The sequence below is a fragment of the Triticum aestivum genome, chromosome 7A (assembly GCF_018294505.1).
Source record: "Triticum aestivum cultivar Chinese Spring chromosome 7A, IWGSC CS RefSeq v2.1, whole genome shotgun sequence".
In the NCBI taxonomy this organism is placed as follows: domain Eukaryota; kingdom Viridiplantae; phylum Streptophyta; class Magnoliopsida; order Poales; family Poaceae; genus Triticum; species Triticum aestivum.
Window position 1 is genome coordinate 313,204,754 of NC_057812.1, and position 17,716 is coordinate 313,222,469.

A 17,716-nucleotide genomic window follows, 5' to 3' on the forward strand; every position below is an offset into this window, starting at 1 on the left:
TATAAATAATCATGTATATAAGAGATCAAAGAAGACTCAAATAACATTCATGGATAAAATAGATCTGGTCATAAACTCAAAGTTCATCAGATCCAAACAAACACACCGCAAAAAGAGTTGCATCAAATAGATCTCCAAGAGACCATTGTATTAAGAATCAAGAGAGAGAGAGAGAGAGGAAGCCATCTAGCTACTGCCTACGGACCAGTAGCTCTACAATGAACTACTCACGCATCATCGGAGAGGCACCAATGAGGATGATGAACCCCTCCGTGATGGTGTTTAGATTGGATCTCGTGGTTCTGGAACTTGCGGCAGCTGGAATTGTGTTTCGTCGAATCCCCTAGGGTTTTGGGAATATTTTGGTATTTATAGGGCGAAGAGGCAGTGCGGGAAGCCACCGAGGTAGGCACAACCCACCTGGGCACGCCTGGGCCTCCAGGCATGCCCATGTGGGTTGTGCCCCCCTCGGGGCAGCCCTCTAGTAATTATTTGGCCCGTGTTGTTCCTTCTAGTCCAGAAAAATTCTGCAAAAAGTTTTGCTGCTTTTGGACTTCGTTTGGTATTGATTTTCTACAAAGTGAAAAATAAGCAAAAAAAACATCAACTGGCACTAGGCACTATGTGTAACGCCCTCGATGCGGCTATATCTCCCACATGTCGAAGCACGACTTAGAGGCATAACCGCATTGAAAGTAACGTCGCAAGTGAGGTAATCTTCACACAACCCATGTAATACATAAGGGAAAAAGATACATAGTTGGCTTACACTCATCACTTCACACAATACATGAATAAAGCATTACATCATCCAGATACACTCAAGGTCCGACTACGGAACCAAAATAAAAGAAGACTACCCCAAATGCTACACAGATCCCCGATCGTCCCAACTGGGCTCCACTACTGATCAACTAAAACGAAACAACAAAACAAACGCGATCTTCATCGAGCTCCTCCTTGAGCTTGGTTGTGTCACCTGCACGGTCTCATCGGCACCTGCAAGCTGGTTTTGGAAGTATCTGTGAGTCAAGGGGACTCAGCAATCTCACACCCTCGTGATCAAGACTATTTAAGCTTATAGGTAAGGCAAAGGTATGAGGTGGAGCTGCAGCAAGCGACTAGCATATATGGTGGCTAACATACGCAAATGAGAGCGAGAAGAGAAGGCAAAGCATGTTCGAGAAAGTATGATCAAGAAGTGATCCTAAACAATCTACGTCAAGCATAACTCCAACACCGTGTTCACTTCCCGGACCCCGCCGAGAAGAGGCCATCACGGTAAAACACGCAGTTGATGTATTTTAATTAAGGTCAACTTCAGGTTTTCTACAACCAGACATTAACAAATTCCCATCTGCCCATAACCGCGGGCACGGCTTTCGAAAGTTCATATCCCTGCAGGGGTGTCCGAACTTAGCCCATCACAAGCTCTCACGGTCAACGAAGGATATTCCTTCTAGCGGGAAGACCGATCAGGCTCGGAATCCCGGTTACAAGACATTTCGACAATGGTAAAACAAGACCAGCAAAGCCACCCAGATGTGCTGACAAATCCTGATAGGAGCTGCACATATCTCGTTCTCAGGGCACACCGAATGAGCAAGACGCCGGGTAAGCCAGCCCAGAGTTGCCCCTGGTAGCCTCGGACATCGCTCAGTTGGACCAACACTTAGAGAAGCACTGGCCCCGGGGGGTTAAATAAAGATGACCCTTGAGCCGGCCGACTCAAGGGAAAGAAAAAGGCTAGGTGGCAAATGGTAAAACCAATGTTGGGCCTTGCTGGAGGAGTTTTATTCAAGGCGAACTGTCAAGGGGTTCCCATTATAACCCAACCGCGTAAGGAACGCAAAATCCGGAACATAACACCGATATGACGGAAACTAGGGCGGAAAGAGTGGAACAAAACACCAGGCATAAGGCCGAGCCTTCCACCCTTTACCAAGTATATAGATGCATTAATTAAATAAGAGATATTGTGACATCCCAACAAAAATATCCATGTTCCAACATGGAACAAGCTCCAATCTTCGCCTGCAACTAACAACGCTATAAGAGGGGCTGAGCAAAGCGGTAACATAGCCAAACAACGGTTTGCTAGGACGAGGTGGGTTAGAGGCTTGGCCTAACAATATGGGAGGCATGATAAGCAAGTGGTAGGTATCGTAGCATAGGCATAGCAAAAGAGCGAGCAACTAGCAAGCAAAGATAGAAGTGATCTCGAGGGTATGGTCATCTTGCCTGAGATCCCGTAAGGAAGAAGAACGAGTCCATGAAGAAGATAAACGGACGAAGTCGAACGAATCCTCACAACACGACGTTATCGGAACCAGCCCGAAGAAGCAACACCGGAAAGAAGCAAACAACATAGTAAACAACCATCACATAAACATGGCATGATGCACAATCAAGTATGATGCATGTCCGGTTTAATGAAACATGGCATGGCAAAGTGCAACAAACAACACTACAAATTAAGTGGAGCTCAATATGCCACGGAGTTGCATATTGAAGAAAACACCACATGACTTATTTAGTTCTCTCTCGTTTATGTACCCAACAAGATTAAATGTTGTTAGCATGGCAAGAGGTGACACATGATGAAACTATCTAATCTAGGCAAGTTTAAATGAGGCCGGAACAACAAAACAACAAGTCCGGTAAATCCCCATATGCATATATTAGTTTTGGTACTGTTCTGCCCTAAACACAATTTTAGGGTTGTTAAACATGCAAAGTGAGGCCACCATGTTAAACTAGGCAAAATTCTACCCCATTTACATATAAAGTTTATTAAATTCGGAGTTACGGTTATTTAGTTATGAATTAAAGCATTTTAGCAAGTTATTTATGCAACGTTAAACAAACAACTTTTTAGACATTTTAAACATAGATGAAAGTTGCATATTATTAAACTAGATGAAAAACTAAGCAAGTTTCATATACAAAGTTTTTACATGTGATGCTTAATTTATGAGTTAAAATATGCATGAAGTTTTAGGGGCTAATCTGCAAAAGTGCAAAACCCTGGAAATTGACAAATTCACATATCTGAAAAAAAATGCTACACTGGGCCGAATCTGGCCGGCCCAACAGAGAAGGAGAAAAAAAAGGAGGGCGCTCGGGGGGCGGCCTCACCCATGGGCCAGGCCCAGTTCGGAGGGGAAGCAGGCTGGAAGGGGCGGCGCGAAACTTGGGCTGGCGGGGCAGATGCGGCAGCGCTGGGCCTTGTGCGTGCTTGCGGCCCACGAGACTGGAGAGATGGCCGACTCACACGCAACAGATGACGCGGAGGCGACCTTCTTCACACGTCTGGCCACGACAGGAAGCAGGACGACGGCGGATGGCTCTCCGGCGACGACAAGGGCCGAAGACAGCAGGAAGGCTGGGGAACGGACGGATCTGGACGGAAACTTGCCGGATCCGGTGAATCCGAGCAACGTCGGAAGCTGAGCGGCGACGAGGAGCTCTGGGCAGCGGCGCTATCCATGGCCAGAGAGAGAGAGAGAGATCTGTAAGAGAAAGAGGAAGGGAAACGGAGGAAGGGAGGAGGGGGCGACCGGGACGCGACCTGGGCGACATCGCGGAGCAGGGGTCGCCGGCGATAAGGTGTGCTCTGATGGGCGGCGGGTCATGCAGGAGCATTGAGCGGCGGCTCCCTCCCGATCCGGATCAGATCGAGGAGGTGCAGCGGGAGCGAGCAGGCGACGGCACGTCTCGGGCGCAGATGGGCTTCCAGGGCCCCGATCTAGGTTCCACGGGCCCTGCATGAGGTGGGAGGCAGGCAGGGCGCATGGCGCGAGGGGAGTGGAGGAGGCTGGCTGGCGGTGACGGCGTAGCCAATGACTGCGCGCCAAGTGGTGAGGTGGAGGTGGAGTTCACCGGAAAACGAGGAGGAGGTGGATGGATCTGTCTGGTGCTGCGGTTTTCGAGGGGGATGCGGTGGCTGAGGATAGGGGAAGGCTAGGGGCACCCGAAAATGGCAAGGGGGGCTTCTTAAATAGGCAGGGGTTTAGGGTTAGGGGTTTTCATCCGTTTTTGGACCCTCGGATCACGATCGGACGGCTCCAGGCACGAGGAGGAGTGGGCTGGGCCTAGGTGGGCTGTGTAGATGGGCTAGAGAGGAAAGAGAGGGAAAGCCCGGCAACAGTTTTCGGAGACCGAAAACGTCCGACGTTAGACCGGCTATACTGCCGCTATATTTATCTGTTGGGGCGTCAAACGGACTCCGAACGCGATGAAACTTGGCAGGCGGACTACCTACAACATAAAAACACCGCATGCCAACTTTCATCCCATTCCGAGAACATTTTCCGGCCACTTATAAAATAATATTTCGGACATGCCGCGGGCGCGTGCAAGTGTGTCCAGGCTCAGAACGGACAACGGAAGGAACTGGGAAACCCGGACGGATGAAGTTTTTAAAACATGATGATGCAATGCACATGATGACATGACAAGATGCAACACGCAAGCGAATGACAAGGCAACAACAGCGAATAACTGGCGGACACCTGGCACATCGGTCTCGGGGCGTCACACTATGTCAATAGGTTAGTCCCCAAAAATTATATAAAGTTGCTATAAACGATTGTAAAACATACAAGAATGATAATATAACAGCATGGAACAATAAAAAATTATAGATACGTTGGACAAGTATCAATCCTCCTCGCGAGGAAATCCACCACAAAGCAGGAGTAGCGTTTTACACTGCAAGGTGGCCCGAACCTGGGTAAACTACCGTGTCCTCTCTTTTGTCGCTCGCACGAACTCGACGAGGCTAGGCCATGGGGTGATGAGCTTGAGGCTGAGGCTGAAGCTGGTATAGATATTTCCACACGCCCCAGAGTTCGAACCCCGTTGGGTCCGTGGGGCCCTGATTCCGACATTTGATGCACCAGGTAGGGGCGTGTTGAAGCTCTCCCGCTCACTTCATTTCGTCTCCGCTTCATTGCTCCCATGGCCAACGCCTGCCGAGCTCGCGCCGAGCGCCGGGCTGCACGCGTCGCCCAAACGGTGCCCATGGGCCGTGGTGTTCCACGCTGCTCCGCTTCTCCCAAAGCTAATGCTGCCACCGACCCTGCTGCTCGCGAGCAGTAGGGCTCATCACTGCCGCCCTCCGTGAAGCGGGAGGTACGCACCGCTACTCCTTCCCTCACTCCTGCCACAACATCGTCCTCTCACGTTTGCCACGGGCAGACGAATGCGCATGCCGCGCTCCTCATGGCGTGGGAACCGCTGCGTTATCTCCCCACCAACGAGGGCTATGACGCATGGCTGGGCTGCATCACCGAGCTCATCAACGCCGTCAGCGAGGCCCCAACACCATCCCATTCGCTCCGTCCCCTGCCTCCTGTGCGTGCGATGTAGCTCATGGCGCACCTCCTCCTAGCTGCCAGGTGATGCAGCCGCAACACGATGCACGTGCGCTCCCCGCACCGCCACGCCAGCATCAGAAATGTACGCCACTCGAGGTTGTGGTGCATGGACGTCAGGACCAAGCTCCCCTTGCGTGACCCATTCCCTTAAGTAAGGCGGGCTGCCGTGCCTTCACCTGAGAGCTGCACTGCATCGTTTGTGTAAGTGCATCTAGTGCCACCCCTAGTTGGTTTTGGAGTATTGACGACAAACCTAGTTGAGGGACTAATGTGTTTGTGAGAATTGCAGGATAACACGGGTAGAAGTCCCTCATTGATTCGATTTTCCTACCAGAGATGACCCCTAAAAATGTATGAAGACATTGAAGTCAAAGGTGGTATATGAAGACATTCACATTGAAGACTATGACAAGAGAAGACATCGCATGAAGCCTATGGAGCTCGAAGACTTAGATCTTTCGTAGTTCTTTTTCTTCTTTGTTGAGTCATAGGAACCACCGTACTGTTAAGTGGGGTCCAAGAGAACCATTCAGAATGACTGAAGTGATGCCTAACCAAAACCTATGTCTTCGAGTGAAGACTATGAGAGCGAATCTTGTCCAGAGTTGGACAAGTCAGCTTTGCTTGCAGCCCAAGTAAAGTTTCCGTGTGAGTTTGAAATCTGACCGTTGGAACACGTGTCAGTTCCTTAGTGACCCAGGGTCATTTTGGACAAATCAGGTCGGGTTGCCTTGTGGCTATAAATAGCCCACCCCCTACAACCATAAATGGTTGGCTGCTCAGAGTTAGTGTACGGCTTTTGTCGTTTGAGAGCAACCCACCTCGAAGCATTTGAGAGAGAATTCCTTGCGAGGATAAAGCCCTAACCACCCAGAGCCAAAGAGAATTAGGCATCACTTAAGTCTTCTTGTCTGTGTGATCTGAAGACTTGTTACACTTGAGGACTGTGCATCCTCCAGCCGGTTAGGCGTCGCGTTCTGAGCATCCAAGAGACATTGTGGATCGCCGGTGAACGAAGTCTGTGAAGGTTTGGGAGTCTACCTTGAAGACTTACCAGAGTGATTGGGCGAGGTCTGTGTGACCTTAGCTCAAGGGGAATACGGTGAGGACTGGGTGTCCTGAGCTGCGTGTTCAGGACTGGGTGTCCGGGACTGTGTGTCCTCAGGTTTAAATACCTAGCCGCCCTAACCAGACGTACAGTTGTCACATCAACTGGAACTGGTCCAACACATCATTGTCTTCAACAAGTCACTGGTTTCATCCTTCCCTTCTCTTTACGTACTGTTACTCCTTGTGAAGACATTGTATGATTGCACTATCTTTTATCTTCACTGAGTGACTGCATGTTCTGTTTGGCTTCATAATTTCTTCCTACTTGATCCTTACTACATTACTGCTCTTAGTCATTGTACTCTCACTCTATTGAATACTTGACTATGGCTTGCCTAGTGTAGTCTACCTTCCGCTGCAGGGTAATAGGTTTATTTCGGTCGTTTGTCTTCATAACTTCCACGTTTTGAAGACTTCCATAAAAATCGCCTATTCACCCCCCTCTAGTCGATATAACGCACTTTCAATTGGTATCAGAGCAAGGTACTCCCTTGTTCTGTGTGATTCGGTTTAACCACCTGGAGTTTTAGCTATGTCGACTGCAGGGATAATTAAAGTCTCCGCTGTGTGCCCCGTCTTCGATGGAACTGAATATCCCTACTAGAAGAATAAGATGCGCATGCATCTTGAAGCCATTGACGTCGACCTATGGTATGTCGTCAAGAACGGCGTTCCCAAGGCTGGAGAAGGTGTCACTGCTGCTGACGTCAAGAAGTTCGTTCAACTGGACTCTACTGCCAAGAATATCATCTGTGGTCATCTGACCAAAGGACAGTATGGCCGCGTGAGTGCTTTGAAAACATCTAAGCTAGTCTGGGACTGGCTCTCCAAGGTCAACGAAGGTGTCTCAACCCAGAGAGATCAGAGAATCAGTGTCCTTCGCAACCTCTTCAACTGCTTCAAGAGAAATGACAATGAGAATGTCCATCTCACATTTGATCGACTCACTGACATCACGAATGAGCTTCAAGCCCTTGGCGCTACTGAGATCACCAAGCATGAAGTCGTCAAGACACTACTGAGATCACTTGACAGTTCGTTTGACACCCTAGCCCTGATGATTCAAGAACGTCCTGATTTCAAGACACTCGAGCCGTCTGACATACTTGAGAGGCTCAACACACATGAGTTTCAGCTTTCTGAGAAAAGAGATATCTACGGTCCAAACTATGGGCGAACTCGTGCCTTGAAGGCAAAAGCTGTCTCCTCATCTGAAGAAGAATCTGACAGTAGTTCTGATGATCCTGAAGACATTGGAAGGGAACTTGCTATGCTTGTCAAGAAGTTCCAAAAAATCACCAAGAAGAAAGGCTTCAGAAAGTCTTCCCGATCAAGCTCAAGGAATGATGAAGCTTCTGCTCATGACTACAAGAAGAAAACATGTCACAAGTGCAAGAAACCTGGCCACTTCATCTCTGAGTGTCTGTAGTGGGACAATGAGAACAAAAAGAAGAAGAAGAGCAAGGAATATGACTCTGACGACAAGAAGAAGAAGAAATACTCAAAGTCCTCTTCCAAGTCTTCTTAAAAGTCTTCATCACACAAGAAGAGCTCATTTGGCAAGGCACGTGCGTTTGTTGGCAAGGAAATGGATTCAGAGGAGGAGTCCACTTCTGAGGAGGCGGAGGTGGAGTCTGAGGAGGAGTCCAATTATGGCGTCGCAAGTCTGGCTACAGCATACGTTGCCAAGTCCATCTTCGACACTGAAGACAATGACCTCATCACCGACACCGATGCAAATGACAAGGACTACTCCGCTCCTACCTACTGCTTCATGGCACGCGGTGCCAAGGTAAACACACGCACTACTCACTATCAAACATCCAGTGACAATGACTCTGATTGTGGTTCAAAACCCAGCTACAAAACACTTGCTAAAATTGCAACTAAACAACAGAAAGCCATGGAACATATTCAAAAACTGTTAGACAAAAGCGATGATCTGTTAGGCGCTGAAATGACTCGTTCTGAGTCCTTAATTGAAGATATAAAAAATCTTCACGTTAAGTATGAGGAACTTGAAAGTCGTCATGAAACGCTCTCAACAACTCATGAAAAGCTTTCCTATGATTATCTTCAAAGGAAGCAAGATCTTGAGAAATTGAGAGCGGCTCATGAAGATCTTCAAAAGGAAAATGAGTCACTTCGCTCCAAACAGATCAGTTCCGCTCAGGAAGGATTTGAACCACCATGTCTTAAGTGCATTGAGCGTGATAATGCTACTACTGTTGCTGAATGTTCTACTGCTGCTACTGTTGCAATATCTTCAACTGTTGATGTGGGAACTAACCCCTCTGCTGAGGATTCCACTACTATTGCTGATGAGAATGCTAGGTTGAAGACATTGCTTGAAACAGGGATGTACAAAAGTCTTAAAGGGCATCAGACACTATGTGATGTCCTCAAAAAGCAGATCTTGAACCGAAACCCTAGGAAAGAGGATGTTGGGTTCGTAAGGAAAATGAATGCTGATGGCTCTTACTGGAAACCTGAGTAGTACCCCAAAACCACATGGGTTGCTGCAAAGGAATCTTCAGCAGATCTATCCAATCTATCTGGCTTCTCTTGTGCAAATCCCATTGTCATTGATGAATCCTTTGATGCAAACTATAAACTGTTTAAGAATCAAAATGGCGAAGTGTTTGCCAGGTACATTGGTACTAACTGCAGGAATGGACCGCCTATGAAGAAGATCTGGGTTCCGAAAAAGTGTCTGGAGAATCTTCTTGTGAATGTCATCATGACACCACACGTGAAGAAGACAAACCTCAGACCATAGACTTCATACGGTCCAAAGGCTTCATACAGACAGAGGACTCACCTGAGTCGCACTAACGCAAATGTTTTGCAGGGAAACCGTACTCAGGCCTATGAATATGAGCGCGGTTCATCAAACCACCATGTTCATAAGACCAAGAACTATTCTGCTTATTCTTATGAGTACTATTGTCCGCCTGCAAGACTTTTTGCTAGGGCTCCAGAGCCAAAATTCTCAGACGCTGCACTTAGACTTATTGCTTCTAAGCCACCCTTGAAGATGTGGGTGGCTAAGAAAGCTTAACTCTATTTTGCAGGGAAAGGTCTCCAGTAGAAAACCAAAATCGTCTGACGCTATTGCTGGGGACCTTAAATATCTTGTAGGGCGCAAGATCAAATGCCCGAATGGTCTTACTATGTACTTCGTTCCTGAATCACTTTCTACTCTCCCTATCAATCCTAATCTGGATCTAAGCTTTTATAACCCACTGGTTCGTCAAATGTTTTTGCTTCACAATTCTCTTCGTGAAGCCTATCCCCCTAACTGCACTGTAGGGTACGACACCAGTGTCTTCAGAATGGATTATTGATTGTGGGTGTACCAACCACATGACTGGCAAAAGAAGCCTTCTTATGGACTCAACCTTACGTACATCCGACAAGAGTCACATCACATTTGCTGACACTGGTAAAAGTAAGGTATTGGGTCTAGGTAGAGTTGCAATCTCAAAGGATCAACACATGGATAAAGTCATGCTTGTTGAATCCCTTGGCTTCAACTTAATGTCTGTCTCAATGATTTGCGATTTGAACATGATCGTAATATTTGGAAAATATCGTTTCCTTGTACTAATGGAATCTGACAAGTCTCTAGTGTTTGAAGGGTATCGGAAAGATGATTTGTACGTGGTAGATTTTTTGGCAGGACCACAGCTTGCCGTATGTCTTCTAGCAAAGGCTTCAGAATGTTGGCTCTGGCATCAGAGGCTAGGGCATGCTGGCATGAGGAACCTCCACACCCTTGCAAAGAAGAAGCATGTCATAGGCATCGAGGGCGTCAAGTTCAAGAAAGATCACTTATGCGGTGCCTGTGAAGCAGGGAAGATGACGAGGGCCAAACATCCCTCGAAGACAATCATGACAACCACTCGACCCTTCGAACTGCTCCACATGGATCTTTTTGGTCCCACTCATTACTCAACTCTTACTACTACTGCTTGCCTCTTTGGCTTTGTTATTGTTGATGATTATTCTAGATATACTTGGGTGCACATAATCCTTTACAAGACTAAAGTGCAGGATGTCTTCAGACGCTTCGCCAATCGAGCTATGAACAATTATGGTGCCAAGATAAAGCACATCAGAAGTGACAATGGCACTGAATTCAAGAACACTGGCCTTGATACATATCTTGACACCTTGGGCATCACACATGAATTCTCGGCCCCGTACACGCCACAGCAGAATGGCATCGTCGAACGCAAGAACAGAACACTCATTGAGATGGCCAGAACGATGCTAGATGAATACAAGACCCCAAGAAAATTCTGGCTTGAAGCCATTGATACTGCATGCCATACAATCAATCGTGTTTATCTTCATAAGCTTCTGAACAAGACATCTTATGAGCTCCTTACTGGCAAGAAGCCAAATGTCAGTTACTTCAGAGTATTTGGTGCCAGGTGCTGGATCAAGGATCCACATCACACTTCAAAATTTTCACCAAAAGCACATGAGGGTTTTATGCTTGGATATGGAAAGGATTCGCACTCCTACAGAGTCTTCAATCTCTTTCTCTATAAAGTGGTTGAAACAGTGGATGTGCGATTTGATGAGACTAACGATTCACAAAGAGAGCACCTGCCAAATGTGCTAGATAAAGTTCCATCCAGCGAATCAATCAAGCTAATGGGAACTGGAGAAATCATACCCTCTGAAGCTCAACCTGAAGAGGAACTTATCATCTCCGCACCTGATCAACCTGAAGACAATGCTCAGCCTGAAGACAATCCCACTAACAATGACAATGATCAGCAAGAGCAAAATCTTCGCCCTGTACATCCTTGTGTTGCCAATGAAGTGCAGATTGAGAGAATAATTGATAGCATCAATGCACCTGGTCCGCTTACTCGCTCAAGGGTGACTCAGCTAGCAAATTTCTGTGGGCACTTCGCATTCGTCTCAATAACAGAACCCAAGAAAGTTGAAGAAGCCTTCATGGAACCTGAATGGATTCAAGCTATGCAAGAAGAGCTTCAACAATTTGAGCTGAATAATGTATGGGAACTGGTTAAGCGTCCTGATCCTCGGAAGCACAACATAATTGGCACCAAATGGATATACCGCAACAAGCAAGATGAGCATGGTCAAGTTGTCAGAAACAAAGCTCGCCTCGTTGCTCAAGGATATACTCAAGTAGAAGGCATTGACTTCGATGAAACATTTGCTCATGTGGATCGACTTGAAGCCATACGCATACTGTTGGCCTATGCAAATCATCATAACATACTTCTATATCAAATGGATATGAAGAGTGCTTTTCTCAATGGCAAGATTGAAGAAGAAGTGTATGTTGCACAACTGCCTGGTTTTGAAGATCCAAAACATCCTAACATGGTATACAAGCTCAACAAGGCACGGTATGGCCTCAAACAAGCCCCTCGGGCTTGGTATGACACACTCAAATACTTCCTGAAGAGCAAAGGCTTCATACCTGGTTCCCTCGACCCCACTCTCTTCACGAAGACATATGATGGTGAACTGTTTGTGTGCCAAATATATGTGGATGACATTATCTTCGGCTGCACCAATCAGAAGTAGAGTGAAGAGTTTGGATATATGATGCAAGAGCAATATCAGATGTCCATGATGGGAGAGCTGAAGTTCTTCCTCGGTCTCCAAATACGACAGCAATGCAACGACATCTTCATATCTCAAGAGAAGTATCTCAAAGATTGCCTGAAGAAGTTTGGTATGCAAGACTACAAAGGCTTCACGACGCCAATGCCAGCCAAACATCATCTGGGTCCCGACGAAAATGGTAAAGAGTTCCATCAAAAGGTATACCGCTCCATGATTGGTTCTTTACTTTATCTATGTGCATCTAGGCCAGATATTATGCTTAGTGTTTGCATGTGTGCTCGATTCCAAGTGGCACCAAAGGAGTCGCATCACTTAGCTGTGAAGCGAATTCTTCGATATTTGGCTCACACCCCAACTCTAGGATTATGGTATCCAAAGGGCTCAGAGTTTGATCTGGTTGGATTCTCGGATGCTGATTATGCTGGTGACAAGGTGGATCACAAGTCTACATCAGGCACATGTCATTTTCTGGGACGATCACTTGTATGTTGGTCTTCAAAGAAGCAGAACTGTGTATCTCTCTCCACTGCTGAATCTGAATACATTGCTGCTGGATCTTGCTGCGCTCAGCTTCTGTGGATGAAGCAAACACTCAAGGACTATGGCATTCATATGAAGCTAGTGCCACTCTACTACGACAACGAAAGCGCCATCAAGATTGCCAACAACCCAGTTCAGCACTCGAAGACAAAGCACATTGAAATTCGTCATCACTTTCTCAGAGATCATGTTGTGAAGGAAGATATTGATATCATACACGTCAACACTGAAGATCAATTGGCAGATATCTTCACCAAGCCCTTGGATGAGAAGAGATTTTGCAAGTTACGGTGTGAGCTAAATATCTTGGAATCCTCAAATGTCTCGTGATTAGGCACACATCCTAACACTTATGCATATTGATGACTTAGATGTGCAACACACGAAGAAAAGTATATCTTCAATCAATGAAGACATACATTCTAAGTGTGAATACATTAATGTGGAATTTGACTTCGGAGCGCCACGATAATTGTGCGCCGTGTCTGGGTCTAATACTTCCTATACGGTGGGTAAAGCCACCACCAAACTTTCTGTTTGAAGTGCTTCACTCATGGTGTTACATTAGCTATGTATTCACATTTGGTTTGGCTTCAATCTCAACATGTCTTCATGATTATCTTCACTATGTTGATTATATATATACATATACTAGTGTTATGTCCTCTACAACATTCACTTATAGCTATGTCTTCTTGTTGAATCTTTTGAACTAAGTGAATGTGATCGGACCCTAACCTCTCTATGCTTTCTATCTCAAACTCTATCTCTCCAAATCATATGCATTCTATTGAAACTGTCGAATGTCTTCTCTGCGTCCTTGTCAGCAGAAGATATAGAGATAACCATTAAGTCCGTTTTCAATGCTCATTCCTTCACCTGAAACCCGGAGAAGTGGGAACGACCACCCGACAATCCAGGTGTGCATGGGACGTGGAACAACCCCCGATATGCTGCATGACGGCCACGTGCCCATCAGATGTGAATCGCCAGGGGCACCTGTGTAATAACGCAGTGCCGCCCCTGTACCTATAAATACATGCTTCACCATAGTCATTATCTCTTCTTCCACTCTCGCACGAACCCTAGCGCCACCGCTAGCACTCGATGATGCCGGCGACGAAGCGCTTCGCTGCCGCAACCTCTCCGACGCCGTCTTCACGCCGATCGCGGACATCGTCCTCTCCGCCGTCGTCGTAGGTGTCCTCCATCGCCAAGTTAGGGCACGGAAGATCGAACTTCTCGGCCTCCTCTTCAACTCCGTCTAGCAATTCTTCGTGTGGTAAATAAAACCTCCTTTTACGGCCCCCCTTTGATCCTATAGCTTTATCACTTTCTACCACAAGCAGTTTCTATTCACACAAGTTGGATCCCTTTCATACTGCATCTCATAACATCCCTGGTATATTCACTTATGTTTCAAAAAGTAGTTAGATTCCTCACTTGTACTAATCTGTGGATTCGTACAAATCTGGAACCAACTCCTTATCTATGAGTGAATGTCTTCGCACGATGAGGTCAATGTCTTCTAAACTGATTTATCTTCAAAATCTTCTAAGAATGCATATGACCTCTTCCCCTTCTCTCGCACCTTAATGCTGTCACAGGTACATGTCCGTGGGAGAATCCCTTGGTTCTCATAGTCTGCATTCATTTGCAGAATTCTTACAGCATCACATAAATTCTCCCGAAGCCAGTTCCTGTTTGTCCAGCAAGCGAAAACCTTTGAAGCCTCTGAACGTATTGAAGCCTTTCAGATTAAGGTTCATGGATTCAGAAAAATCAGCAAGGAAGGGTGGCAGAAAGCGTCGAGGAGAAACATCAAGAGATCTGCTCGATGACCTCTCAGAGCTGTACAAGACAGATCCTGAAGAGGATTACAATCAGCGCAAGACACGAATCCAATGGATTCGACACTATTAGGCAGAACAGTGGTTCAAGTACAGATTTGTGACCAAGGAATATGCTGAAAAGAATGCCATCAAGCGACCATGGGGAGACATCCTCTACAAAAATCTTCAACCCAGAACCAGAGATGAAGCCATTGAACAAGGCTTCTATCCCTGCATGGTCCGTGGACCACAACCTGCGGATGTTGACCCATCATCCCTGCTATGGTGTCGTGACGACATTCTGTTCAAGCGCAACTTCCAGTTTGCCCAGAACTCAGCAAAGCAGAACAAGAAGACATTGGGACTAGACTTCAACCCTGGTCCTTCTGCTCCAAGGGCTGACGGCACACGTGATGCAGAACCCAATGTCGTCGGTCCTTTCTACAACCTTGAAGGTCTCATCACCCATATCTTGGTTCAAGGGACTGCCGTGAACGAGCCTGCAGATGACGCCGAATCAGATGAAGCGCTTGCAGCACCGAAGCCAAAGAAGCAGCCAAAAGCTTCAAAGCCTGCCTCTGCTCCAAAACTCTCACGAGCGAAGCCACTGGCAACTGCACCTCCTGAAGACAGTGTGCAGTCTAAAGATTTGTCACGCATCTCCAAGCCCCAGAAGGTCAATATGCCTCTGCCACACACCGGCCAAGAGCTAACAGCTGCTGCCATTCTGCGCAATGATGCCATTGATCTGTCAAGTGATGAAGATCTTGCAGATGACGCTCTTGAGCAACTCATCAAGAGCAAAGAAGAAACAGAAATCTTCAATGATCTGCCTCTCTTTGATGTAACAATCATCCACAACTTCATTGATGAATGGTTTGACACGCCAAACATCAGCTTCGACGATCTGCAACTACCCATTGGCCTGAGTGTCACCTTCCATGGCGCCATTGCTTCAGAGTTAGCTATCGCCCAACGCATTATTGAACTGAAGCAAAAGATTGACTATGAAAAGGCTCAGTTCAAGAAGCATATGGCCAAGCTCAGCGTGCAAGAGGTGAAGAACTTCAAGATTATGCTGCACGAGCTCAAGGAAGCCTTTATCAAGAAACGTGTAGAAGCTCAGGGTTCTCGTGAGCGCATGAAGGTTCTGGCTGACAAATGTGTGCAGGCCTACAATGAGGCTGAGAAGTGCAAGGCCCTTGGGCGTCCTGGCATCGACCCCAGGATGGTAGCAAAGAAGATGAAGAAGCCCGCTACGGCTGAACCTGATGCACCAAGGCAGGAAGCAGATCCCATTGTCTTCCCAACTAGAATGACTGGCTCGAAGCCAAAAAGCCGGTCAACCGCTTCAGAGCTCAAGAAGACGAGGACTGCTGAGGCTGAAGCCAGGAAGAGGAAACATCCTGAAGCCTCTCCTACTGCCCCCTCCAAGAAGAAGAGGAAGACCAAGAAAGAACGGGCTGCTCCCACAGAGCCTTTGATAGTTGAACCCATTTCCATGGTTCGTCCTGACGCTGAATGCCAACTGACAATCCATGAGCCTGCTTTCACAGAGGCTCATGAAGCTGAAGACTTTCCAACAGCTGATCGCATCGCTGCTGAAGACATTGGTCAACATGACCATGTAGAAGATGGTGCAGTCCTTCCTCAGCTCGAGCACAGCGAACTCATCAGTATTGGTCGTCCTCTGACGCCAATCGCTCAGGATGCTTCATGGGCTGATCGCCCACAAGAGGAAGAAGACTTTGAGGCCCAGCCAACTCCAACTACACAGGCGTCGCCTGCGTTGCGCAGGCTTCGCAAAGGACCTAGGCCTCCAGTCTCTGCGTCTGAAGCTGAAACTGTTGAAGACATTCCGGCTGCATCAGCCGATGAAGAAGAAGTCCCACAAGCTGCTACTCCCCTATCCCACCAAGAAGCGGTTCTCAAGGAGAACGTGATTGTGACCGACCCTCCAGCTCATCAAGTGGAGGTTGAAAATCTTGAGGCTGCCACCACCACCACCAATGAAGCCACTGACACTGTCATGGCTGAAGCTAATGTGGAGCCCTCCCCAACAAAAGCATCAGAAGTCAACGAAGCCACTGATCCCACTGCTTCTATTCTTGCACCTGCTGCCGGTCCCCAGTTCGACTATCATGTTGAGCACAGGCCTCAGGTACAGAAGCCAATCCCAAGATTCCTGAGGTTCCCAGGTCTTGCATCAGCACCTGGATCCTTCAATATCAATGGCTTCAGAGCAGACAACAGATTCTTCAATAGCTCCAGGAACCCCTACTCAAGGGAAAGGATATCATCTGATCGGTTCTGGAGCTATCCGCAGTGAAGCTATTACTCCTGCATTCTATACAATCAAGGTCGCATCTTCCCCCACAAGCGTCTTGACATTGAAGCTATCGCTGGTCTGCCCTGTCTGGAAGAAGCTCTGGATTGCTTCAAAGAAGTTGGATTGCTGCCATTCGTCACTGATCAAGAGCATTGGAATGAAGAGTTGCTGCTCTAATTCTATGCCACACTTCACATCCGCGGGTATAACAAAGATCCGAAGACTTGGGTCCTGGAGTGGATGACAGGAAACGTTCATCACGAAGCCAAAACCTTTGACATCATTGAGCTCACTGGTCTGCCCACTCCCGGAGATCTCTACGAATCTGGCTGTCAACTTCACAGTGAAGCTGTGGAGAGCATCTTTCAGAAGCCTGAACCTAACATGAGTCAGATGCTCAGTATGATGAAGCCATTACCCCAAGATGCTGCATATCCCAAAGAGTTCTTTGTTGAAGACCTAGAGTATCTGCCAAGGACTATTTATCACATCATAAGGCGAACTCTTTGGCCCATCAAAGGGCACTCTCCACATGCCAAGCTTGAAGGTGCAATGAAGAATTTGGTCTTCTATATTCTTCATGGAAAATGCTTCAATGCACAAGACTTCTTCATTCGCCAACTTGCTGCATCAGGCTCTGATCTTTTTGGCTTGATGTTCTACGCCCCATGGATAATGCGGCTGATCAAACTTCACTCTGCTATCTCATATCAGCCATCTGCTCACAATCATCGGATTTTTCTGCCTGATGTGGATATGTCTATTGAAGCTATCTATCCTGAGCCTGCCAAGGAACCTCTAAGTCTTCAGAATGTGGAGCATCAAAGTTTTTCTCAGAACATTGAAGGAGTTGAAGCAGTCACTCATGTGTATCCTTTGGCTGGCACTACACGTGCACCGCATCC